Consider the following 27261-nt stretch of genomic DNA (forward strand, 5'->3'; position numbering starts at 1 on the left):
GAACGAATTTTCATTGGCTGTAAACCTAGGGATGAATATGGATTTTACCCATTACATTTATCTAGAATTAATTCGATCATTAAATTATATTTTTAAAAATAATACTAGTCTATCTATTATCTATTATCTATTATCTATATAAAAGAGTCAATGTTTAGAATTGTGTTATGTCATTAATACCCTTCAATGGTTAGATTTTTCAATATATATTTGGTAAATATATGGAAAAATAAGGGCAAAATATTGAATATAAAAAACATTGAATATCAAAATTTTGTCAAACTTGGTCAATTTTTGCGGCTATTAAATGTAATTTTAATTATAATAATATTGATATTAATAATACATAATAATAATAATAATAATAATAATAATAATAAATTGTGCAATCAAAATATCAACCAATATAAAAATTAGATTTAAAAAATATCTATTATTCTATATAAAAGAGCCAATGTTTAGAATTGTGTTATGTCATTAATACCCTTCAATTGTTAGATTTTTCAATATATATTTGGTAAATATATGAAAAAATAAGGGCAAAATATTGAATATAAAAAACATTAAATATCAAAATTTTGTCAAACTTGGTCAATTTTTGCGGCTATTAAATGTAATTTTAATTATAATAATATTGATAATAATAATAATAATAATAATAATAATAATATTAATAATAAAAAATTGTGCAATCAAAATATCAACCAATATAAAAATTATATTCAAAAAATAAAAACTAATAATAATAATATAAAGGAGACAATGTTTAGAATTATTATATATCCTTCAATGATTAGATTTAAAAATTCAATTAAAAGAGCCAATAAAAGGGTTAAAAGATTGTACTATGAATTTTGGATTAAGCACTTTATTGGTTCTTGGTGTGTGATTTTGGCGTGAATAATGTGTGGAAAAATTGGAGCAAAAATAGAGATAAATTTGAATTATTTATTTTTAAGGTTGGTCAATGTTTTTAAATTTTTATGTTTTATTTATTAAATTTAATAATCAATTAATTTGCACAATTTATGTAGCAGTCAATTTCGTTGTTTGTGTTTTATTTATAGTTTGCATCATTTAGAAATGAATGATTTTTTAGTTGGTTAATTATATATGATACTTTATTATAAATAAATAACTAACAATTTTTTATAATTTAAATTTAAAATTTAAATAATGTTAAAATTTAAATATTTTACACAACGTTGATCTATTTGCGTTCCCAATATGATTTCAACATCTAAAATATTATCATGTATGTGTCGTGTAGTCAATGAGAACATGTTTAGTTATTGGTAGCCAAATTAATAAATCAAAATTAATACATTCCAAGTTAAAGAGAAATTAATTTTACTGTATGAAAAAATAAGGGCAAAACATTGAATTTAAAAAAACATTGAATTTTCGATTAAGTATTTTAATGGATCTTGGTCATGTGTGATTTTGGCGTGAATAATGACTGGAAAAATTGGAGCAAAAATAGAGGTAATTTTGGATTATTTATTTTAAAGGTTGGTCAATGCTTTTAAATTTTTGTGTTTTATTTATTAAATTTAATTAAATTAATTAATTTGCACAATTTATGTAGCAGTCAATTTCGTTGTTTGTGTTTCATTTATAGTTTGCATCATTTAGGAATGAGCGACTTTTTAGTTGGTTAATTATATGTGATACTTTATTATAAATAAATAACTAACAATTTTTTATAATTTAAATTTAAAATTTAAATAATGTTAAAATTTAAATATTTTACATAACGTTGATCTATTTGTGTTCCCAATATGATTTCAACGTCTAAAATATTATCATGTATGTGTCGTGTAGTCAATGATAACATGTTTAGTTATTGGCAGCCAAATTAATAAATCAAAATTAATATATTTCAAGTTAAAGAGAGATTAATTAATTTTGATTGTTAGCATTATTTTCATTATTTTATCATAATATTTTTACATAAATTATTTTACATTATAATTATTTATTAATAGTTTATTGTTCTATTCTTATAAATTGATTTGACTATTAGTTTTCATTTAGATTGACTTATTTGAAATTCATGAATTTTGAATTAATTGTTCAATTACTTCAACAATATAAAACCAAATCAATATTATATTTATTTACACTCTATTTATACTTACCATGATGGATTTATTATACACTCTATTTTACAATACTCTAACCATATCTCTTATTACATGCACAAGTGTATGTGGATGTAATTCACCGTGTCACGTGTTCTTCCAGATCAATTGTCCCTAAAACGAAAGTTATTGAAATATGTTTCAAGTTTAGAGTGTGTGTGTGTGTTTTCAGATCATTTATTCTTGTGTATCACAATTAGTTTTAGTTTAGTTTTCATGATTATAATTTTATAAGTTCTCTTTTGACCATTGTCAACTATTTGAAAGTTTTTAAATAATATGTCATCATGTCTCTAATAAATTGAAGGTCGACCAAATTTATCAGCACGATTTCAGGATTTTGAAGATAGCAACTGACATTCTTGCAATCTTTTAATAATGTCATTGATCCAATGGATAGATTTTGAATCATAACATTGTTAAAAACCAACTTACTAACAATAAATAATTCACCACATATAACCATTATAATCAAATCTAAATATTTTTTTATAGTAGAAGCATATATATTGTCAAAAATCAAATACATTGGAATATGATTCAAAAGAACAGAATACAGGAAAACAAACACAATTGAACGCGAACAAAAATACGAAGACCCAAAAAAAAGATTTTAAGAGTTAACCAAGAAAAACAAGAACACTAAAGCCAATTAATTGAGGTAATTAGGGGTGATGAGAAAATATCAACTTTCACCCAAAAAAGCAAGAAATTATTAGGATTTAGGAGTTAGGACAACAAAAGAGACTCACATATGAAGTTATCCAAAATAAAAAAAAATGAACATAAAATGGTTAAATTAATTTTAGATAATAAATTGTGGATTGGGCCCTTGAACATAACAAAAAAACAAAGAAGGACGGGTAAAATTTGATGGATGAAATCCCCATTGTCACAAAAAATGATTAATTTAATTTAATTTAATTTATTTTTATTGGATTTGACATATGAACAACGTCGGTGTTGTTCTGCTTTAGCTTCTAATTTTCAATGGCGTCAAAGAAAAAGAACAATATAATCGAGATAATTTTTACCTTTATTTCTTCTTTTTGAGAAAAAAATTGCAAACAAAATTAATAATTTAATTTTAATACATTATTGTAGATTCAATTAATGACAATAAATTATTTTTCAAATCAAAGATATAATGGTGAGTTGTGACGAATTGTGGACTGACCCACATCGCTAGCTCATTTTGGTACCTCTAATTTTGAGCAAACATTACGGACAAGGGGGGTGTGCTGTCAAAATTTGAAAACATGATGATATATGTGCACAAAACTTGAAAACACGGGAAATTAATAGAATATAATTATTTTTTAGCAATTTTTGAATTTCATAGAGGTGTTATATGCAATTAATTAATTAATTTTAGTCTCGAAGATCTGTTTGTGATTCTGATTTTCAAATATCGAACATCATAACCTTGTTCGTACATGCTTTTAGAGTACAAATTTATTTATTAACTCTTGTTGAATCCGACATTTTGGTGATAACAAACAACAACTCATTGTATAGGAATGTGCTGCCAATCTTTTGTATTTCAGGAATCTACTACAACTCCTACCGCAACCGTCTAAACCCTTCAAGTTATATACCGGAAGCTTGTCAACCGCCTTTGTCTCTCGACCGGTTGCAGTCACAAGCCTATCGACTGGTTATTCAAACCAGCAGAGGATAAATCTATCTACCGGTAGAATGCCAACTGCTTATCAAGATATCTCAAGACAAATACTTGAGACAAGACGTTCATTGCAAGATCTTTCATCAAAAGCAGAACCGACGTATCAGAAGATCTGTTGACTCTTGCATCGAGACAACAGGTTGCACTAAAATGGCAAAAACGCAGAATGGCTACAGATAAATCATTCGACCGTTTATACCAGTTTTGGACCCTGGAAGTTGTCTGCATTTAAAGAAGTGTACGATCTTCATGCAGAATCATCAATGCATTTATGAAGCATTAAATGTGCATTCAATGCAGCATCAGAACGTTCAAAATAAAGACGTTGATGATTGACCTATATAAAGGGAAGATTGCTCAAGAAGTGACCAGGAGACAAGCAACACGAAAAATCTCAATCAACTAAATCACTCGAATACTATCAGAAGTCCTCATCTGATATACTGAAGCAATACTTGAGCACACTTACAAGATCATTCAATTGCTGCTCAAATAAACCCTCGCCTACAGTTTACATATCTAATCTTCAAGGATCATCCTAGAGTTTCCAAGCCTCTCGACCGCTCTGCAGTTTGAGAAGCTTAACCGGACTGTACTCATTATTGAAGAGACTTGAAGCTACTCTGAAAGCTTCCATCAGTCTGATAAGAACTGAGAATCTTATCTGTGTAAATCTAGGAGTTTCGGATTAGGCATTGGATAAGTCCTAAGTCTGAAGTGGGTGTATTGCAAGACGTTGTAATAACCAAAGTCTTCTAGTGAATTCCTTCCTAAGTGGAAGAAGGGGAGACGTAGAAGGATTAAGCCTTCGAACTTCCATAAATCGTGCCTTAGTCTTTACTACTATTTATCTTACATATTGCTCATACATCGTGTTATAAACTTTGCATCACTAAAACCTCTGAACTATTTCCGCACTATTTAAGTTGTTCAAACCGTTTTAGAAGTTGAGAAAACAGATTAAGTGAACTAAACTTCACTTGATCATTTTGAAAAGAAAGAAGAAAAGTTTCAGAGTGTATTCACCCCCCCCCCTCTACCCTCTGAACCGATCCCAATAAGTGGTATCAGAGCGGGTTCCTTTCTCAACTGCTGATCTAAAGTTTTAAAATCATGACTTCTTTCAACAAAATTCCTATGTTTTCTAAAGAAGATTATGATGACTGGAAAATTCGCATGCAGGCACATCTTGCAGTATAGGACGATGATATGCTATATGTCATAACAGACGGTCCTATCAAAATCATGAAGGTCAACCCAGCTTTAACCGATGGTGCAGGACAAATGATTGAGAAACCAAGAGCTGAGTGGACTACTGAGGACAAAAAGAAGGCCAATCTTGACAATGTGGCCCGGGACATTCTATACAAAACACTGGACAAGAACATGTTCAGCAAAATCAAGTCATGCCCCACAGCAAAGGAGATTTGGGAGAAGCTCACTCAGCTGTGTGAAGGAAATGACCAGACCAAGGAAAACAAGCTCACCATGGCCATTCAAAAATATGACAATGCCAAAATGAAGCCAGGGGAAACCATGGCTGAATTTGATGAACGGTTCAGTAGTATCATTTGTGATCTTATTGCTTTAGGAAAAACTTATACTAACCGTGAAATTGCTGTGAAGGTTATGAGAGCTTTGCCCAAAGAATGGGAGATCAAGACAGTGGCCATGAGGGAGTCAAAAGACTTAAGCAAGGTTGAACTGCATGATCTCTTTGCAGATCTCAAAGCCTACGAGTTCGAGCTCAACATGAGGACAGAAGATGAACCATCTACCTCTCAACCAACCAAGGCCTTAACCTCAACGGTGATGCGTCCACCGGTCGAGGAAGCTCCAAAGAGATCAGCTGAGCAAATCAGCAACGAAGCCATGACACTCTTTGTCAAGAAATTTGGTAGATTTATGCGTAAAAACAATTCTAAATTTAAAAATTATCATAAATCGGACCATACAGACGATGGTCCTACTTGTTTTAACTGTGGCAAGCCAGGCCACTTCATTGCAGATTGCACCAAGCCTAAGAGCAATGATCAGAAGCAATCCTTCGAAAGAAGAAGGGGCAAGGAGGACAAGAGGACGTTTAGAAAAGGAAGAGACCAAAGGGTTCTAGTAGCAGACGAAAGCAAAAGCAAGTGGGCTGAGTCTGACTCTGACAACCCCAATACCGGAAGCTCTTCAGATGACAGCAATGATGAAAAGGTGGAATGCCTTATGGCTGACATCGAAGAAGAAGCTGAGGAGGTATTTGACTTTGGTTCACCTGAATTTACTCACAGTGATCTAGTTACTGCTTTACACGAAATGACTAATGAATACAAAGCATTATCCAAGGAATTCGAGGAGGTAAAGGCAGAAAGAGCTGACCTAAAAGATAAGTCAAGCGAATCAAGCTGCATGCAGCGAAAAGAGCTTGATGGTCTTAAGGTCAAGCTAAGTCTGCTGGCTACTGAGAATGACACCTTGAAAAGAGTGTTCCAAGCAACCTTGACTGAGAACAAAAAACTACTTGAAACAATTAAGGCTTGGAATAAATCTTCTGTAACCATTGACAAGATTCAAGAAATCCAAAGACCGGCACATGACAAAACCGGTCTAGGGTTTGGAACAAATGAACAGTCTATGGAATCTTGTATTCAGTCAAGCCTGGACAAAGGCAATCTTAACAAAATAAGATTTGTCAGGTCCAACACGATATATGAACATGATGAGTGCAGCTTTGACAAAAATCAGAAAGTATCTAACGAACGAAGCTCTAAGCATAGAGGGCTGGGATATATGGATCCCCAGATCTCTAATCAAAGAGGAACTTGGATTAAACCAAAACCTAATGAAAGAAGAAAGGGAAACCAATCTAATTTCAAAAGGCCATGGAATGAGTCTAACTACTCTAAGAGAAGATGGTCAAAGGAGAAGCCTTACCAGTACTTTAATTGCAGGCCAGTTCAAAAGAGGTACAGGCTAACTGATAAAGATCAAAAAGGCAAGCAGCACACAGCAACCTCACAAGCACACACATTTACTGCTTATCGACCGCACAGATTTCTGAACACACACACGGGCAAACCTGTAAGGGTGTTCCAGGTGTGGGTCCCGAAAGGGCTAATCCGACCTGGACCCTACTAGATATGGGTACCAAAAGTTCTTCACTTTTTGCAGGTACTAAAAGTCCAAACGGGCGAGAAGACCACTTCTATCAAGGACACACCTGGTACTTAGATAGTGGATGCTCACGGCACATGACAGGGAATCCAGAACTTCTAACAGAAGTTGTGCTGTGCAAAGGACCAAAGATCAGCTTTGGTGACAACTCCAAAGGTAAAACCGTGGGTAAGGGTAAGATTATCCATGGTAACATCATTATTAAAGATGTGTTGCTTGTTGACAAACTGTGCTATAATTTGATAAGTATTAGTCAACTATGTGACAATGATCATTCGGTCGAGTTTCACAAACACACTTGCATCATCAAAAATGACAAAGGTGAGACTCTTATGACCGGTGTAAGAGACCTAAACACCTACAAGGTAAACTGGTCTTGCTCACATATTCCTTCACCTACTTGTCTTACTGCTCATCATGATAAACATTGGTTGTGGCATAAGCGGTTAAATCATCTGAATTTTAAGTCCATTTCTAACTTGAGGAAGCATGATTTGGTTTCTGGTCTACCTGAAGGAGATTTTATAAAATACAAAGTTTGTCCTGCTTGTCAACTAGGAAAGTGCTACAACTTAAATTGTAATTCACCCAAGTGTAGGTTGTCTGCAAGTAATATACTCGTGAGTACGAGATCGATCCACAGAGAGGATGTTGTAAGTTTAATTTTAGCAATAATATATTATAGATGAAAATATTGTTATAAAACTTCAAATACACAAATTATAAAATTGTCAAGGTTTCAAAGGTTCATTGTTGGTTTAATTAAGATTGCTAAATAAAAATAAATAAAAGAAACTAAAATAAGAATAAACATAAAAGAACAATGAAATATTTAAACAAGTATATCATATAATATAGTTCCCACTATATTAATATCAGATTAACCGATATTTAATACATGGTACCCATAATATATATATAGATGAATAAATATAAACATAAAAAGAACAATTAAATATTTAAACAAGTATATCATATAATATAGTTCCCACTATATTAATATCCACCGATATTTAATACATGGTACCCATAATATATATATAAATGAATAAATATAAACATAAAAAGAACAATTAAATATTTAAACAAGTATATCATATAATATAGTTCCCACTATATTAATATCCACCGATATTTAATACATGGTACCCATAATATATATATAAATGCATAAATATAAATTGACATAAAAGTAAATGTTAGATCAAATCACAATATTTTATTTAGAACAACCGGCAAAGCCACGCTATCGTCTAAATAAAATATATGACTTTATGTTAGATGCGATAAAGTAAATGTTAGTTGCGGAAAAGTAAAAGTTAGATGCGAGAAAGTAAATGTTAGTTGCGGAAAAGTAAATGTTAGTTGCGATAAAGTAAAAGTTAGATGCGATAAAGTAAATGTTAGTTCAAATCACAATATATTATTTAGAACAACCGACAGTGTCACGCTATCGTCTAAATAATATATATGACTTTATTATAAATAAATACATATATTTATAGTATATAATTATTGTAGTAATTATTGTATCATATTTGACAACAAATCAAGGTAACCACATTCAAGGTACCAAGCATTTGATGTAAATAGATAACAACAAATCATCCAAAATTATACCTACAAATAAAGATCAATTAGTAAAAATAAAAATAGAAAAGAAAAGAATATACAAAATATAGACAATCTTACTTGACCAACAATGAAACCTTTTCACCTTGACATAAAAAGATTTAGCTTTCCATGAACATGAAACTCAAGAATAAAGATAAAAGAAATTTCATACTTGAACTTGAGAAACTTGCACACTCAAACTTTTATTCTCACACACACAATATTTATTTTACAAATGAAGAATTCTCTACACTCTTGCACACTCAAACTTTTATTCTCACACACACAATATTTATTTTACAAATGAAGAATTCTCTACACTCTTGCACACTCAAACTTTTATACAACACATCTATTTATAGGCCAAATGAGAGGAAGAGTCCAAGGCTCATTAAATGTGAAATAGTAAAGTTGGTGGGTGCTTGTCTCCTTGAATGTCAATACCATGACCCAACTTTAATTGGCATGTTTGATGCCTTAGACCACCGATTCAGCCTTTCTTTTCAACATAGAACACGTAGGATATTTTGTGTAGATGTGTTTGGACAACTCATTCACCCCTTTTGGATAAAATATGAAATACTTATGATATTTTTACTCCAAGCTGGTCATAGTAAAAGTAAATCTATCTCCATTTTGATGTTTTATTATTTTGATCATCTTAATGAAGTTTTTGGAATTTCTTGTCTTCTACAAAGTTGAAGATGCCTCTTTTGTGATTCTACAGGTTTTGAGATTACTCCATTATGACCACTGTAGCTTGACTAATTTTATTTTTACCAAACCTGCGCAAACCGTAAAATACAACATTTTAGTAAAACATTTAAATATAAACACATAACATTAAAATAATACAACTTCATAATTTTAATTAAACTTAAATTTTAAAACACACTTTTTAACATATAAATAATTACAAATTTTAAGTTTCATCACACCCCCAAACCGGCTAATTACTAGTCCCTTAGTAATAAAATATCATAAAATATCATAAAATATCATAAAATCACAAGTTAGATTTTTATTCCTTAATATATATATTCAAATTTGCAAACTTTAAAATTTTAAAAACACACTTGTGAGGAGATCATATGTTTATTTATAAATCTCATTATCAACCAATATATTAATATGTAATTGGATGGGCTATACATATATATTTCACACAATATCAAAATAGTAAATATATATATATATATATATTTTTTTTTTTTTACATAAATATTTTCTAAAAACTTTGTGAATAATATAATTAAAAGGATAATAGAAATCATTTTCATAACATGTATATCATCAGGAATATTAATGTAAAAGTCTCAACTCCATATTCTCTCGGGTTAAAGTATTTCATATATAGCTGTTTTTCACTCGTGGAGTTGGAAAAAAATTATACACTCTTTGAAAATGGCTAGTAAAACAGACAATCAAATAACCTAATATTGAAAATAAGATAGGATGATTTACAAAGAATAAACCCATTTTTTTTTGTTTTTTTGTTTTTTTGTTTTTTTGTTTTTTTTTTTTTTGCTTGGCTGCAAAATTGTTTTTACATAATCAAATACCTCCAATAAACTTTGAAAATGTAACATTTTTTTTTCAAAGTTTATTTATTTTTTTATTTTTTATGAGGTAAATCTATTACATTAATAATTATAGTAGAGATATTAATACTCTACATCTTTACAATCAAACTTCAAACAACTTTGCAGCCAATTTTCATTTTTTTTTTCTTTTTTTCTTTTTCAAAATGGGTTTAATCTAGTAATCAACCATTTCTTAATAATCAATAAAAGCTTATAAGTTGTTTTCTCAATTCTTACCCCTCACTCACAAAATTTATGTGAGTAACTATTGCACTTTTACAAATTAATTCCCTCAATTATACATGTTATTATTTATTCAATCAATATCACTTTAATTATATACTCATAAAAGTTTTAAAAAATATGTATTTGAAAACACACAATTATATATTATTTATAACTTATATCCCATCAATTATATATTTTTTATTAAATTGATAAAAAGAATAATAAATAAACATCTATACAAAAAGACTTCATTTTCTTAGTAGTTTGCAATTTAAATATATACGAAATATTAAAATCTAATCTATTGTGATAAAATGATAAATAAAAACTAATGCGTGTCAGGAGTTTTTGACTCCTTACTCTGCCATTGAAAAAGAAAAATAAATATTATTATAGAAATATATATATATTTTTTTTAAATTTTAAATTTTTTTTTTTTTTTTTTTTAGAGATAAACCCTCCCCCAAACCTGAATATGACATTGTTTTTAATTTTTTTTTTTAAGAAAAATAAAGAGTACATGATGAAAGAGATATCACCTGGAATTATTGAAGATGAGGAACAAACACAAACCATTTCATGACATGTTGAATCAATGATCCAGTTTTCTTTTCTTACTGGTTGGTTGAGACCAATTGATCTTTGTTATAGCTGAATCAGGTTGATGAACAAAAGCTTGGAGATCATCAATTAATTGGTCTTCATTCGAAGCAGAGATGAGCATCCTTCGTGAATTTTCTGAAATAAAATTTTGTTCCACGGCTACATCGAGAAAAGTCAACAAACCATCATAATAGTTATTGATATTCAACAAGCCAACAGGTTTATTATGGATATTAAGTTGTGCCCAAGAAACAACATGAAAATTTTTTTCTAGAGTACCAAAACCACCAGGTAAGGCAATAAAAACATCAGAATTTTCTATCATTTTAGTTATTCTCTCGTACATTGATGAAACTTTCAACTCTTCCCCAACCGTAACACCTGTAATATTTCCTTCAGCTAAAGCTGTAGGAATAATACCCAAAACCTGACTACCTCCAAGATGAGCTGCTGTTGAAATAGATCCCATTAACCCAATATTGCCTCCTCCGTAAACCAAGTGAATTTTTCTCTCTGCTAAATTTTTTCCAAGATTAATTGCTGCATCAACAAATATTTCATTCTTTCCAGTATTAGAACCACAAAAGACACAAATATTTTTCAATTTTTGTGAAGAAGATCCTGTCATGTTTTTTTCTTTTCTTTTAAAAAATATAGAGAGAGTTGAGTGATTTTATAAGGAAAACAAGGAATAAGACAGAAATAGGAATACAGATGTGAACAAAATGATAAAAATAGTAAAAAAAAATAATATATAATAATAACATGCATGCGTATAAACAGTGATGTGATTGTGGCTCACAGTGTTCCTTCAATATTTATGAGTCGAGGGTTGGCTTACCATCCAATTTTCTTATAAATTGGCAAATAGGGTCTTTTTTAGTCAGATTCCCAAGACCATTACCATGACGCTGCGCTTGGAATAGTTTCCATAAACGGAGAAGTTGACCTTTTACATCTCCACTAGAATGCGTCTCAAGAGTCAATGAGATATCATCCAATGACTCTTTACTCAGCCCATTCTTAATGAAATCAATTTTATCTTCTCTATTTGTGGAAACATATCCCAAAGATCTGCATTGTCTATTACAAGTCCATCTGGCACAATTATGACAAACATCTAACCTTTTAGCCCTTCTTTTCTTCGCATAGGTACTTTTTCCTAGTCCAGACATATTTCGAACAAGTAAGAATTTTGGAACTTCACCACCTAATCGAACCTTGGCTTCAATTATAAGACGAATATCCTCAGGGATTCCTTTTTGCATAAGCATTCTCAATCTTTCACATCTGCCTTCATAAATCATTCTCAGAACTTTTTTAGAAACAGATGGAAAATATTTACCAAGTTTTTTGATATCTTCATCCATAATATATATTTATATATATATATATATTCAATTATTTTGGGAAATTGAAATAAAACCGACTGAAAGTAGTCACGGAGTACCGTTATCCGCCACTTAACCGGGAAGTGAACTCAATTCTGCAAAAATAAAATAAAAATATAAGTAACAATTAAGTTGGATCATATAAAGGCATAAACTCTTCATTAAGAACTTCATTTTCTATAAACGGTTTAAGTCTTTGCCCATTAACTTTAAATACATTATTATTTTTAGGATTTTCAACATCAACAGCACCATGAGGATAGACAAATTTAACAATAAATGGTCCAGACCATCGCGATCTAAGTTTTCCTGGAAACAAATGCAAGCGAGAATTATAAAGTAAAACTTTTTGTCCGATTTCAAAAGATTTTCTCATAATATTTTTATCATGAAATGCTTTTGTTTTATCTTTATAAATCTTTGCATTTTCATATGCATCATTTCTTAATTCTTCTAGTTCATTTAATTGCAATTTTCTTGATTTAGATGCATCATCTAAATTAGTATTAAACGCTTTAATTGCCCAATAAGCTTTATGTTCAATTTCAACAGGTAAATGACAATGCTTTCCAAAAACTAATCTATATGGTGACATCCCCAATGATGTTTTAAATGCAGTTCTATATGCCCATAATGCATCACTTAATCTTAAAGACCAATCTTTTCGATTTGGATTGACTGTTTTTTCCAAAATTTGTTTTATTTCTTTATTTGCAAGTTCAACCTGACCATTCGTTTGAGGGTGATATGGAGTAGAAACTTTATGTGTAATACCATATTTTCTTAACAACGAAGAAAATGATTTATTTATAAAATGACTTCCCCCATCACTTATTATAGCTCTAGGTATTCCAAATCGACTAAAAATATTTTCTTTCAAAAATTTTATCACAACTTTATGATCATTAGTTCTACATGCAATTGCTTCAATCCATTTTGAAACATAATCGACAGTTACTAAAATATAAGTGAATCCAAAAGATAATGGAAATGGACCCATAAAATCTATTCCCCAACTGTCAAATATTTCAATAATCATGATTGGATTTAAAGGCATCATGTTTCGTTTTGAAATTGAACCCATTTTCTGACAATTTTCACAAGATTTGCAAAATGAATGTGTATCTTTGAATAAAGAAGGCCAATAAAATCCACATTGAAAGATTTTTGCAGCTGTTTTCTTTGACGAAAAATGACCTCCACATGCCTCAGAATGACAAAATTTAATGACACTACTTACCTCATTGTCGGGTATGCATCGTCGAAAAATTTGATCAGGACAATACTTAAACAAATAAGGATCATCCCAATAAAATTTTTTGACCTCTTTCAAGAATTTATTTTTATCTTGTGAACTCCAATGAGAAGGCATTTTATTTGTCACAAGAAAATTTACAATATTAGCAAACCAAGGCATAGTAGTAGCATAAAATAGTTGATCATCTGGAAAATTTTCATTTATTGGTATTTCATTTTGAGATGATTTAGAAATTATTCTTGATAAATGATCGGCTACTACATTTTCTTTTCCTTTTTTATCTTTTATTACAAGATCAAATTCTTGTAACAACAAAATCCATCTTATTAATCTTGGCTTAGCATCTTGTTTATTTGATAAATATTTTATGGCAGAATGATCAGTGTAAACAATAGTAGTAGAACCAATTAAATAGGATCGAAATTTATCTAATGCAAACACTACTGAAAGTAATTCTTTTTCAGTTGTTGAATAATTGATTTGAGCACTATTTAAGGTTCTACTTGCATAATAGATCACATAAGGTTTACCTTCTTTTCTTTGTCCTAACACGGCTCCTACAGCATAATCACTTGCATCACACATTAATTCAAATGGTAAAGACCAATCAGGAGGTTGTAAAATAGGTGATGTAGTTAAAAGATTAATTATTTTTTTAAAAGCAGTTTCACATTCTTGAGTCCATTCAAATTGTGCATCTTTTGTTAAAAGATTTGAAATTGGTTTCGATATTATGCTAAAATTTTTTATAAATCTTCTATAAAATCCCGCATGACCCAAAAATGATCGAATTTCTTTGATCGTGTTTGGTGATGGTAGATTAGCAATAACATCAACCTTAGCTTTATCAACTTCAATTCCTTTTTCAGATATGACATGCCCTAACACAATTCCGGATTTAACCATGTAGTGACATTTTTCCCAATTTAAAACAAGATTTTTTTCTTCACATCTTTTTAAAACTTCTTCCAAATTTTTAAGACAGTTTTCAAATGAGTTTCCAAAAACAGTTATATCATCCATAAAAACTTCCACAAATTCTTCAATCATGTCACTAAAAATACTTAGCATGCATCTTTGAAAAGTAGCCGGGGCATTACATAAACCAAATGGCATTCTTTTAAAAGCAAAAGTTCCGAACGGACAAGTGAAAGTAGTTTTTTCTTGATCTTCTAATGATATTGGTATTTGATAATACCCCGAATACCCATCAAGAAAACAATAATAAGGATTACCTGCCACTTTCTCTAAAATTTGATCTAAAAATGGTAACGGAAAGTGATCTTTTCTAGTTGCATCATTTAATTTTCTATAATCAATGCACATACGCCAACTAGATGGAATCCTAGCTTGTAATAATTCTCCCTTTTCATTTTTTATAACAGTGATGCCTGATTTTTTTGGTACTACTTGTGTTGGACTTACCCATTTACTATCCGAGATTGGATAAATAATTCCGGCATCTAATAGTTTTAAAACTTCATTTTTAACAACTTCTTTCATGTGTGGATTTAATCTTCTTTGTGGTTGTTGATATGTTTTAGCATTTTCTTCCAAATGAATTCTATGTGTGCAGATTAAAGGATTTATACCTTTTATATCTTGCAAAGTCCATCCAATTGCATTTTTGTGTTTTTTAAGTAGTGTTATTACATCTTCTTCTTGTTTTGGTAAGAGGGTAGAAGATATTACAATAGGATATGTTTGATTTTCACCAAGAAAAGCATATTTTAGTTCTATTGGCAAGGGTTTTAATTCAAGTTTTGGATGATCATTTTCTTTTACTTCTTCAAGTTCATTAATTTCTTCAAATAACTTTGATTTAAAAACATTTTTTGAATCAAAACTTTCCACTAAACAAACTTCAGATTGTTGATTTAAGTTTTCTTGGTGTATATTTTCTTCCACAATTGTTTCTATTGCATTATCATCTTCATCTTCATTAATACTTGGTTGTTTACATAAATTGAACACATTAAGTTCTAAAGTCATATTTCCAAAAGACAATTTTATTATTCCATTTCGACAATTAATTAAAGCATTTGAAGTTGCAAGAAATGGACGTCCCAATATTACTGGAATTTCGTTATGTACTTCTATTGGTTGTGTATCCAAGACAATAAAATCCACAGGATATATGAATTTATCGACTTGAACTAACACATCTTCTACGATACCTCTAGGTATTTTGATTGACCTATCGGCTAGTAAAAGAGTAACAGATGTAGGTTTTAAATCTCCCAACTTAAGCTTTTCATAAACTGAATAAGGAATTAAATTCACACTTGCTCCCAAATCTAACAAAGCTTTTTTAATTTTATTTTTTCCAATAATACATGAAATTGTTGGACAACCGGGATCTTTATATTTCAAAGTAGAATTATTTTGAATAATAGAACTTACTTGCTCCGTTAAGAATGCTTTCTTCTTTACATGCAATTGTCTTTTTACAGTACATAAATCTTTTAAAAACTTTGCATAAGAAGGCACTTGTTTAATAGCATCTAATAATGGAATATTTATTTTTACTTGTTTAAAAACTTCATAAATATCAGAATCATTTTTTTGTTTTTTATTATTTACTAATGCATGAGGAAAAGGAACATGTTTATTTATTTTATCATCAATTTTCTTATTTTTAGGACTCAAAGCATCATCTTTCTCAAAAGTATCAGGATTTGAATCCTTACTCTTTGAGTTTAATTGATCTTTGTTTTCATCACTATATGGATCATTAACTATTTTACCACTTCTAAGAGTAATAACAGATTTTACTTGATCAAATTTTTCTTGATTTTGATTTTTAGGATTAGGTTGTGGTTGAGATGGAAATTTTCCTTTTTCATGAATATTAAGTACAGATGCAAATTTTGCAAGAGTTTCTTTCAAATCATTCATAGATTGAATGTTTTGAATATTGATAGACTCTTGCTTTTGAATGTATGCATGAATTTCATCTTCAAAATTTTTTCTTGGAGGTGGGATATAAGAAGCATAACCTTGATGATTTTGGTTATTTTGAAAAGGTTGTTGTGAAGGTTGTGCATTATTATCGTTCCTCCAACTAAAATTGGGATGATTTCTCCAACCAGGATTGTATGTTTGTGAAAAAGGATCTAATGTTGGTTTTTTAAAATTGTTAACATAATTGGCTTGTTCATGGAGACATTCTTTAAATGAAGGCAAAGTAGGACAATTTTTTGTAAGATGATCATGTGTGTCACATATATGACAAACAATTTCTTGAACACTTTTTAATTGATCACTCTTTTTTATTTCTAATGACTCGATTTTTCTTGCTAAAGATGCAAGTTTAGCTTGAATATCTACATCATCTTTAAGATGATAAATACCACCCCCATTTGTTGAATTATTGGTTTTACTTGGTGGTTCAATTGAGCCTATATTATCCCAATTTTGAGCATTTTCTGCTAATGACTCCAAATATTCCATAGCTTCATTTGGGTTTTTATCTTCAAAAGTTCCATTACACATGAATTCTATCATTTGCCTATCTTTAGGTATTAAACCTTCATAAAAGTGAGAAATTATTCTCCATATTTCAAAACCATGATGTGGGCATGTATTAAGTAACTCTTTATATCTATCCCAACATTGATAAAATGTTTCCCCTTGTTTTTGAGAAAAAGTTGTAATTTGTCTTTTAAAAGAGTTTGTTCTATGGGAAGGAAAAAACTTTTTTAGAAATTGTTGTTGCATTTCTTCCCATGATCTTATTGAACTTGATCTCAAATTTTGCAACCATGTTTTAGCTTTATCTTTTAAGGAAAAAGGGAAAAGCTTTAATCGAACAGTATCCATGCTACAATTTTGATCATTATAAGTGTTGCAAACCTCCTCAAATTCTCTTAAATGCAAATATGGATTTTCAGAATCTAAGCCATGAAAATTTGGTAAAAGTTGAATGACTTGTGGCTTAAAATTGAAATTAGATGCATCAGGAGGAAAAACTAAACAAGATGGTGTACTAGTTCTTATTGGATTCATATGGTGCCTAAGTGTTCTTGGTTGTTCATGTTCTTGATGATGATGATTATTATTATTATCATCTTGATTATTAGAATTATCGTCCATGTTTAAAATATTTTCAGTTACTCGAACAAGTCTACCACTTTGTTTACGACTCCAAACAATCATACAATTAAAAACAACATACTATTTACATAATAACAAAATTAAACTTAATTTATACCTCCCCGGCAACGGCGCCAAAAACTTGCTACAACTTAAATTGTAATTCACCCAAGTGTAGGTTGTCTGCAAGTAATATACTCGTGAGTACGAGATCGATCCACAGAGAGGATGTTGTAAGTTTAATTTTAGCAATAATATATTATAGATGAAAATATTGTTATAAAACTTCAAATACACAAATTATAAAATTGTCAAGGTTTCAAAGGTTCATTGTTGGTTTAATTAAGATTGCTAAATAAAAATAAATAAAAGAAACTAAAATAAGAATAAACATAAAAGAACAATGAAATATTTAAACAAGTATATCATATAATATAGTTCCCACTATATTAATATCAGATTAACCGATATTTAATACATGGTACCCATAATATATATATAGATGAATAAATATAAACATAAAAAGAACAATTAAATATTTAAACAAGTATATCATATAATATAGTTCCCACTATATTAATATCCACCGATATTTAATACATGGTGTAACACCCGGTATTTTTAATTACATAAATCCGCCTGCATAATTAGGATATTTAATTATTTAAATTTATGATTTATGGGTTAAATAATTTTGTGAATTATTTATGCATGATTTAATTTATTTTTAAGCATTTAACCCATAATTAGTGATTTTTATGATTTTTAGTATTTTTATTATTTAATCGCGTAGACGGGACCGTGGACGGACGAGATGACAACTTTCCACCCAAATTATTTTATGAGCCTTTTTAGAGCCCAAAAATATTATTTTGAGTTTTATTATCCCAAAATTTTAAGTATTTAATTTTATTTAATTTTAGGGGTCATTTTTATCCAAAATTAGTCAAAATATTAACTTTTTAGTATTTTTAAAATTCCCCTAAAATTATATTTCGGGATTTATTTTATGTTTCAGATTTTTTTTAAGGTTTCTTTTAGAGTTTTAGTAAGTTATATTTTATATATATATTATATCCTTAATTATATAATTAATTACCCTAATTCCTAATTAAACTAAAACCTAAACCTATACCTACCTCCCACGCCTTCTTCCACTCAGCCGACACCCACCCCCATCTCCTTCTTCTCCACCTAGCCGACGCACAAAGGAAGCCATAGCCAAGGATCGTGAAGCTCCAAAAGTCCCGTATTTTCGTCCCGTCGTCCCGGAACCGTCCCACGCTCGTGTTTTCTCGTCATCTACGGTGAAAGGCATGAATTCCTTGTTATTTTTCGTACGATATCAGTAGTATATTATATGGAATGTGTAGACATCGAATTTCCTTCAATATTTTTTCAGAAAATGGTTGAAGCTTGTTCTTGGCATGCATATTCATGGCTCACGCATCTTTTTTCTTGTCATTGGATCGCATGGTTTGGTTCAGGGCTAGGGGTCCGGCTAGGAGGGGCCTAGGGTGCCTAAGGATCGAGCCATGGCCGGGCTTGGGGCTGAGAAGGGCTCGGCCGATCCGTGTTAGGCTCGAAGAGTGCAGCTGGTCACAGTTTAGGGTTACGGGTTCAGGGGCTTCGGGTTCAGGGTTCCTGGCTGCATGGGGACTGGGACCCGACTGGGTTAGGTCCGCCCGGACGTGGGCTACGTCCGGGCGGCGGCGCTCCGGCCAGGGGCGGCCGGAGCCGGCCGGCAGCAGGCCAAGAGGGCCTGCTGCTCACGGCCGAGAGGCAAGGGGGGGAGGGGGATCGGGCTGGGCTAGTTTAGGTGTCCGGGTCGGGTCTGAGTGGTCCGGGTCGGGTCGGTTAGGTAGTGGGTCGGGTCAGTGAGTTCGGGTCCGAGTTTGGTGGGCCGGGCTCGAGTATTTTATTTTTTAAGTATTTTACAAAATTATGTGTTTTTGAGACTAATAAATTGAAATAAAATTATTTGGACTCCCAAATAATTTTATTTGGACTTTTAAAATTTTAATTAAGTTAGTCCATTAATTTTGTGGGCTTTTGAGCCCATAAAAGTTATTGGGCCAGTCTTTGGGTTTTTGGGCCATTGGGCCAGTTTAAGTGTTATTGGGCTTAGTGTAATTTTAATGGGCTTATTTAATTTAATTGGGCTGAGACTAATTATTTGGGCTTAAAGTTAAGTTAATGGGCTTAAGTATGTTAATGGGCCAGTTTTAAGTTAATGGGCTTGAGTGTAGGGCCAGCAGTCCAGGACCATCCATGAGAAAATTTGCATGTGTCCTGATTATATATTTAATTATTTTTATGCATTTGAGTTATTTTAATATTTATATGTTAATAAGAAATTTAAATTAAATATATATGATGGACACACATTTTATTCAAGTACATGCATTCATGAAATAATATTTTATGCATGATTTAATGTTTAAGTTGAGCAATAAAAATATTTTATGTTGGAAGTTGAAGTAGTGTGACAATTTAAGGGGGATTCGTCCCCATATGATTGAAGGGCAGTTTACTGCCAATTTAAGAGGTGATTCGTCACCGGCCACGTACGTAGGTTTCCACGCTGATCAGTATTTAATGTATGATTTAAGGTTACACTACGGATACAACCATGCTATGTTAGAAAATAAATTGCTCAATATTGTTATGTATTATGTTTATTTAAGTAAGTTATGTTATGTAATTTTTAAGCATGCTCATTCATGTATATGTATGTATTAGTATTAAATTGGTTTAAATTATTTTAAACCCTCGTTATGTTAGCATGTTGGGCCTCTAGGCTCACTACACTGGTATGGTGCAGGTGAGTACGCTGAGGATGACATTGTACCCACCGGAGGCGAGGACGTATGAGCATGCATGCAGTGGCCCCGTGACCGTGATATATTCTGAGTCGCTATGCATGTGATTGTTCTTGTCAGCATGATACACTTTTATTATTTTCAGTGATTGAGGGTCTAGAATATTTATTTAATTTTTTTCAGTGCATGCAAACTTTTATTTACTTATGCAGTATATTTTTAATTAATGTTTGACTCAGATATTTATTATATTTTTAAGAATGCATTTTTATTTAAGTATTTAATTGTTTATTCATTTTAAATATTTTTATTCTGTGCATATATGTATGGGCATATATGTACATATTTTATTTAGTAAAAAAAAAAAAAAAAAAAATTCCGCATATATATTTATTTATTATAGAGTTAGGGTCGTTTCAGTTGGTATCAGAGCACGGTCCTCGGAGGGGTCCTCACTGCTATGCGAGCTCAGAAATCCACGCTACCGGTCTGTAAGTTTTAAATGTTTATAGCATGATTTAAATTTCTAGAATTTAAGTTGCCTTAATTTTTAAACACTTAGTTATGCAAGGCGATTTACGTAAATAAATATGTGGTGGTGCAGAATGCCTCCCAGACCAGTGAACCGACGTGGGGGACCTCCACCTCCACCTCCACCGCCACCTCAGCAGCACCCCATGACAGCACTGGAGCAGGCCAGTGCCACGATGATGGCGGGTATTACTGCCTTGCTGGAGCAGCAGGCAGCCCGGCCCAGACTGTCCCACGAGGAGGACGTCGCCGAGAGGTTCCAGAAGAAGGGGCCTAAGGAGTTCTTGGGGACCACCGATCCGTTGGTGGCTGAGGGATGGATTCGCTCACTTGAGTCCATCTTTGACTATATGGGGATCACAGACGCCGACAGGGTGAGCTGTGCTACATACATGATGCGAGGCGATGCAGCCTCATGGTGGGAGGGTGCAGTACGAGGAGTCCATCTACCTACTCTGACATGGGCTGAGTTCAGGCGTATCTTCTACGCCAAATATTTCACTGAGGATGTGCGCAGTCGCATGATCCGAGAGTTCATGAGTCTCCGTCAGGGGGACAGATCTGTGGTGGAGTACATAAGCCAGTTTGAGAGGGGCTGTCGTTTTGTGCCCATGATTGCTGATAGTCCGCAGGAGAAGCTGCGACAGTTTGTTGAGGGCCTGAAGGCTGAGATCAGGCATGACGTGCGCATGGCAGACGTGTTTACATATGAGTCTGCAGTCAGCAGGGCTTTGCGTTCTGAGGAGGGTCGGAGAGCGATCCAGAGAGAGCAGCAGGGTAAGAGGCAGTTTGTGCAGACAGGGTATCAGCGACCATCTTCGCAGCCACCTGCGAAGAAGCAGTATACAGGGCCGGCTAAGGGCCCGAATCAGCAGCAGAGGCCACAGCAGCAGAGGCCGCAGCAGCAGCAGAGGGGCGGGGCCCCTAATGCCATAGCTCATCCCATTTGCCCGAAGTGCCAGAAGATGCATTCGGGACCTTGCCTATTGGGAGCAGGAGTTTGCTTCCACTGCAGAGAGCCGGGGCATCAGATTGCTAACTGCCCCAGGAAGAAGAACACCGCTGGTAGGGTGTTCGTGATGCAGGCTGAGGAGGTCGATCCAGACACCTCCTTGATCACCGGTACATCCTATCCCTAGTATTTTAATAATTCTCCTTTGGTTAAAGATTTAGTATTTAATTTGAAATTCTTGTTATTTGGGTCATTTAACTGCATGTTAGAATAGGAAGCATGTTTTACTTGTGATTAGAATTAAGAACTTGTAGTGACTCGTTTGGGAAAAATTAGAAGTGGTATGAATCTGTTGGGAATTTTCTGCGTGCAGGGAGAATTCTAGTTGGAGGCAACTCCACGTTTGCGTTGCTAGATTCAGGAGCTACGCATTCGTTTATCTCCCTGGAGTTTATCCGGCGGGTAGGCATCACACCTGAGAGTAGTGACAGTGGGTATGATGTTACTATGCCGTCAGGGCAGATTATGTCTACCTCGAAGGTTATTCGAGGACTGGAGTTAGAGCTGCAGGGACACTCCATTCGAGCAGATGTAGTAGTCTTGCCTTTGAGTGGTTTTGATCTTATTTTGGGTATGGACTGGTTGACAGTCAATGGAGCTTCGATTGATTTTCGTCGGAGATCAGTGTCAGTGAGACCTACAGGGGGCGACCCATTCACTTTTCATGCATCTCAGAGCAGTGATATTCCTCAGGTGATATCCTATATTCAGGCGAGGAAGTTGTTGAGACGGGGTTGCCAGGGGTTTCTAGCGAGTATTGTCACGACTTCAGAGCCATCTAGCAGATCATTATCAGAGTTAGAGGTGGTTCGTGACTTTCCGGAGGATGTGGCAGGAATTCCACCAGTGAGAGAGGTGGAGTTCAGTATTGACTTAGTGCCAGACACCGTGCCTATCTCTAAGGCACCGTACAGGCTTGCTCCTACCGAGATGAAAGAGTTGAAGGAGCAGATACAGGAGTTGTTAGAGAAAGGCTTTGTTCGACCTAGCTTTTCTCCTTGGGGAGCTCCGGTGTTGTTTGTGAAGAAGAAGGATGGCAGTATGAGACTGTGCATCGATTACCGAGAGCTTAACAGAGTCACAGTGAAGAACAAGTATCCACTGCCGAGGATAGAGGACTTGTTTGACCAGTTGCAGGGAGCTTCAGTGTTCTCCAAGATCGATCTGCGATCTGGTTACCATCAGTTGCGTGTTAGGGATGCAGATGTGTCCAAGACTGCTTTCCGGACACGATATGGGCATTACGAGTTCTTGGTGATGCCATTTGGGTTGACCAATGCTCCAGCGGTTTTCATGGATCTCATGAACCGAGTCTTTCAGCCATATCTGGATCAGTTCATCATAGTCTTTATTGATGATATTTTGATCTATTCTAGGAGCATCGAGGAGCATAGACAGCACCTTCAGACCGCATTGCAGACTTTGAGGGAGCATCGGTTGTATGCCAAGTTCAGCAAGTGCGAGTTTTGGCTTGAGCAGGTGGCATTTCTTGGCCACATTATTTCGAGAGACGGAGTTGCAGTCGATCAGTCTAAGGTGGAGGCAGTGCAGAATTGGGGCATTCCGAAGAATGCTTCAGAGATTCGCAGTTTCTTGGGTTTGGCCGGATACTACAGGAAGTTCATCAAGGGTTTTTCCTCTATTGCAGTGCCCTTGACTTCCTTGACCAAGAAGAATGCGAAGTTTATCTGGAGTTCAGACTGTCAGAGGAGCTTCGATCAGCTGAAGGAAGCGCTCACTACAGCACCAGTGTTAGCGATGACAGTACCACATGAGGAGTTAGTGGTTTACACCGACGCGTCTAAACTTGGTTTAGGCGCAGTGCTTATGCAGTGTGGTAAGGTTATTGCGTATGCGTCGAGACAGTTGAAGATTCATGAGCAGAACTACCCGACGCATGACTTGGAGTTGGCAGCAGTGGTCTTCGCTTTGAAAATCTGGAGGCACTATCTTTACGGCGAGAAGTGCAAGATTTTCACCGATCACAAGAGCCTCAAGTACTTCTTCACCCAGAAGGAGTTGAACATGAGACAGCGCAGATGGTTGGAGTTGGTGAAGGACTATGATTGTGACATTAGCTACCATCCGGGTAAAGCTAATGTAGTGGCCGATGCTTTGAGTCGGAAGTCATCAGTGGTAACATGTTTGACTGTGCAGTTACCACTGCAGACCGAGATTCAGAGATTTGGTTTGGAGTGCTATCCGAGTGGCCATGCACCGAGCTTGTCAGTGTTGACGGTGCAGCCAGTTCTGCGAGATCGGATTAGAGAGGGGCAGTCCACTGATGAGGAGTTACAGCGATGGAGACAGAGAGATGAGGCTAGAGGAAATCTCTTGTATACAGTGGAGGATGGCATCGTTCAGTACCGTGGGAGGATGTGGGTACCGAACGTCGATCAGTTGCGAGCTGAGATTTTGACAGAGGCTCACGCATCTCCGTACTCCATTCACCCCGGAAGTACGAAGATGTACAAGGACTTGCAGCTATTGTATTGGTGGCCCGGGATGAAGAGTGACATCGGGAGAGTGGTGTCAGAGTGCTTGACTTGTCAGCAAGTCAAAGCAGAGCATCAGCGTCCAGCAGGACTTCTTAGACCTCTCCCTATTCCGGAATGGAAGTGGGAGAATATTACGATGGACTTTGTAGTTGGCTTACCGAGGAGTACCAGAGGATGTACAGCGATTTGGGTGATTGTGGATAGACTCACCAAGTCAGCTCATTTCTTGCCGGTAAGGACTAACTACACCTTGACACAGTATGCAGAGCTTTACATCAGAGAGATTGTTAGACTGCATGGCATACCAGTGTCTATCGTGTCAGACAGAGATCCGAGGTTCACCTCAGCGTTTTGGAAGAGTCTGCACACAGCTTTGGGGACTAGACTTTTGTTCAGTACAGCTTTTCATCCCCAGACAGATGGTCAGTCCGAGAGAGTGATCCAGGTACTCGAGGATCTTTTGAGAGCTTGTGTTATCGATTTTCGAGGATCTTGGGAGACTAGACTGCCATTAGTGGAGTTTACCTATAACAACAGCTTTCAGTCGTCTATAGGTATGGCTCCATATGCAGCACTGTATGGGAGGAGATGCAGATCTCCGGTGCATTGGGATGAGGTTGGAGAGAGGATTTTGTTGGGTCCGGAGATTGTGCAGCAGACAGCTGACATTGTGACGCAGATTCGAGACAGGATGAGGACAGCGCAGAGTCGGCAGAAGAGTTATGCAGATGCCAGACGACGCGATTTGGAGTTCGCAGTAGGTGATCACGTATTCCTGAAGGTGTCACCTATGAAGGGAGTAGCGCGTTTTGGGCGGAGAGGCAAGCTTAATCCGAGATACATAGGGCCATTCGAGATCTTGGAGCGAGTTGGCACGTTGGCCTATCGTTTAGCTCTACCTCCAGGGCTAGCGGCAGTGCACAACGTATTCCATGTATCCATGCTTCGGAGATATGTTTCCAACCCGTCGCATGTGTTGGATTTTGAGCCCTTACAGTTGCCACCAGATCTTGTTTACGAGGAGAGACCAGTGCGGATTTTGGCTAGAGAGGAGCGGAGGCTTAGGACGCGGGTCATACCGATGGTCAGAGTCCAGTGGCTGAATCACTCGGAGGAGGAAGCTACTTGGGAGACCGAGGCAGACATGAGGACTCGCTACCCGGAGTTGTTCGGGTAAGTACCTTAATTTCGAGGACGAAATTCAATTTAAGGGGGGGAGAATTGTAACACCCGGTATTTTTAATTACATAAATCCGCCTGCATAATTAGGATATTTAATTATTTAAATTTATGATTTATGGGTTAAATAATTTTGTGAATTATTTATGCATGATTTAATTTATTTTTAAGCATTTAACCCATAATTAGTGATTTTTATGATTTTTAGTATTTTTATTATTTAATCGCGTAGACGGGACCGTGGACGGACGAGATGACAACTTTCCACCCAAATTATTTTATGAGCCTTTTTAGAGCCCAAAAATATTATTTTGAGTTTTATTATCCCAAAATTTTAAGTATTTAATTTTATTTAATTTTAGGGGTCATTTTTATCCAAAATTAGTCAAAATATTAACTTTTTAGTATTTTTAAAATTCCCCTAAAATTATATTTCGGGATTTATTTTATGTTTCAGATTTTTTTTAAGGTTTCTTTTAGAGTTTTAGTAAGTTATATTTTATATATATATTATATCCTTAATTATATAATTAATTACCCTAATTCCTAATTAAACTAAAACCTAAACCTATACCTACCTCCCACGCCTTCTTCCACTCAGCCGACACCCACCCCCATCTCCTTCTTCTCCACCTAGCCGACGCACAAAGGAAGCCATAGCCAAGGATCGTGAAGCTCCAAAAGTCCCGTATTTTCGTCCCGTCGTCCCGGAACCGTCCCACGCTCGTGTTTTCTCGTCATCTACGGTGAAAGGCATGAATTCCTTGTTATTTTTCGTACGATATCAGTAGTATATTATATGGAATGTGTAGACATCGAATTTCCTTCAATATTTTTTCAGAAAATGGTTGAAGCTTGTTCTTGGCATGCATATTCATGGCTCACGCATCTTTTTTCTTGTCATTGGATCGCATGGTTTGGTTCAGGGCTAGGGGTCCGGCTAGGAGGGGCCTAGGGTGCCTAAGGATCGAGCCATGGCCGGGCTTGGGGCTGAGAAGGGCTCGGCCGATCCGTGTTAGGCTCGAAGAGTGCAGCTGGTCACAGTTTAGGGTTACGGGTTCAGGGGCTTCGGGTTCAGGGTTCCTGGCTGCATGGGGACTGGGGCCCGACTGGGTTAGGTCCGCCCGGACGTGGGCTACGTCCGGGCGGCGGCGCTCCGGCCAGGGGCGGCCGGAGCCGGCCGGCAGCAGGCCAAGAGGGCCTGCTGCTCACGGCCGAGAGGCAAGGGGGGGAGGGGGATCGGGCTGGGCTAGTTTAGGTGTCCGGGTCGGGTCTGAGTGGTCCGGGTCGGGTCGGTTAGGTAGTGGGTCGGGTCAGTGAGTTCGGGTCCGAGTTTGGTGGGCCGGGCTCGAGTATTTTATTTTTTAAGTATTTTACAAAATTATGTGTTTTTGAGACTAATAAATTGAAATAAAATTATTTGGACTCCCAAATAATTTTATTTGGACTTTTAAAAT

The 27261-nt window shown here is 34.7% G+C and overlaps 1 protein-coding gene and 1 non-coding gene across 2 annotated transcripts in view; one reads left to right on the forward strand and one right to left on the reverse strand.

The window, feature by feature from the left end:
- Window positions 1-45: 45 nt before the first annotated feature.
- Window positions 46-27261, reverse strand: part of LOC140873370 (18 kDa seed maturation protein-like) — a 90940-nt gene continuing 63724 nt past the window's right edge. The window contains exon 2 of the mRNA XM_073276476.1: window positions 46-61. The gene's annotated coding sequence lies outside the window, so the exon portion shown is untranslated. The remainder of the gene's footprint in view (window positions 62-27261) is intronic.
- On the forward strand, window positions 17233-17343 carry LOC140873380 (small nucleolar RNA R71). The gene has a single exon (XR_012148013.1). It is a non-coding gene; the product is annotated as a small nucleolar RNA R71 (small nucleolar RNA).

Source organism: Henckelia pumila, unplaced genomic scaffold, assembly GCF_033568475.1.
Source record: "Henckelia pumila isolate YLH828 unplaced genomic scaffold, ASM3356847v2 CTG_525:::fragment_3, whole genome shotgun sequence".
NCBI classification, from domain to species: Eukaryota; Viridiplantae; Streptophyta; class Magnoliopsida; order Lamiales; family Gesneriaceae; genus Henckelia; species Henckelia pumila.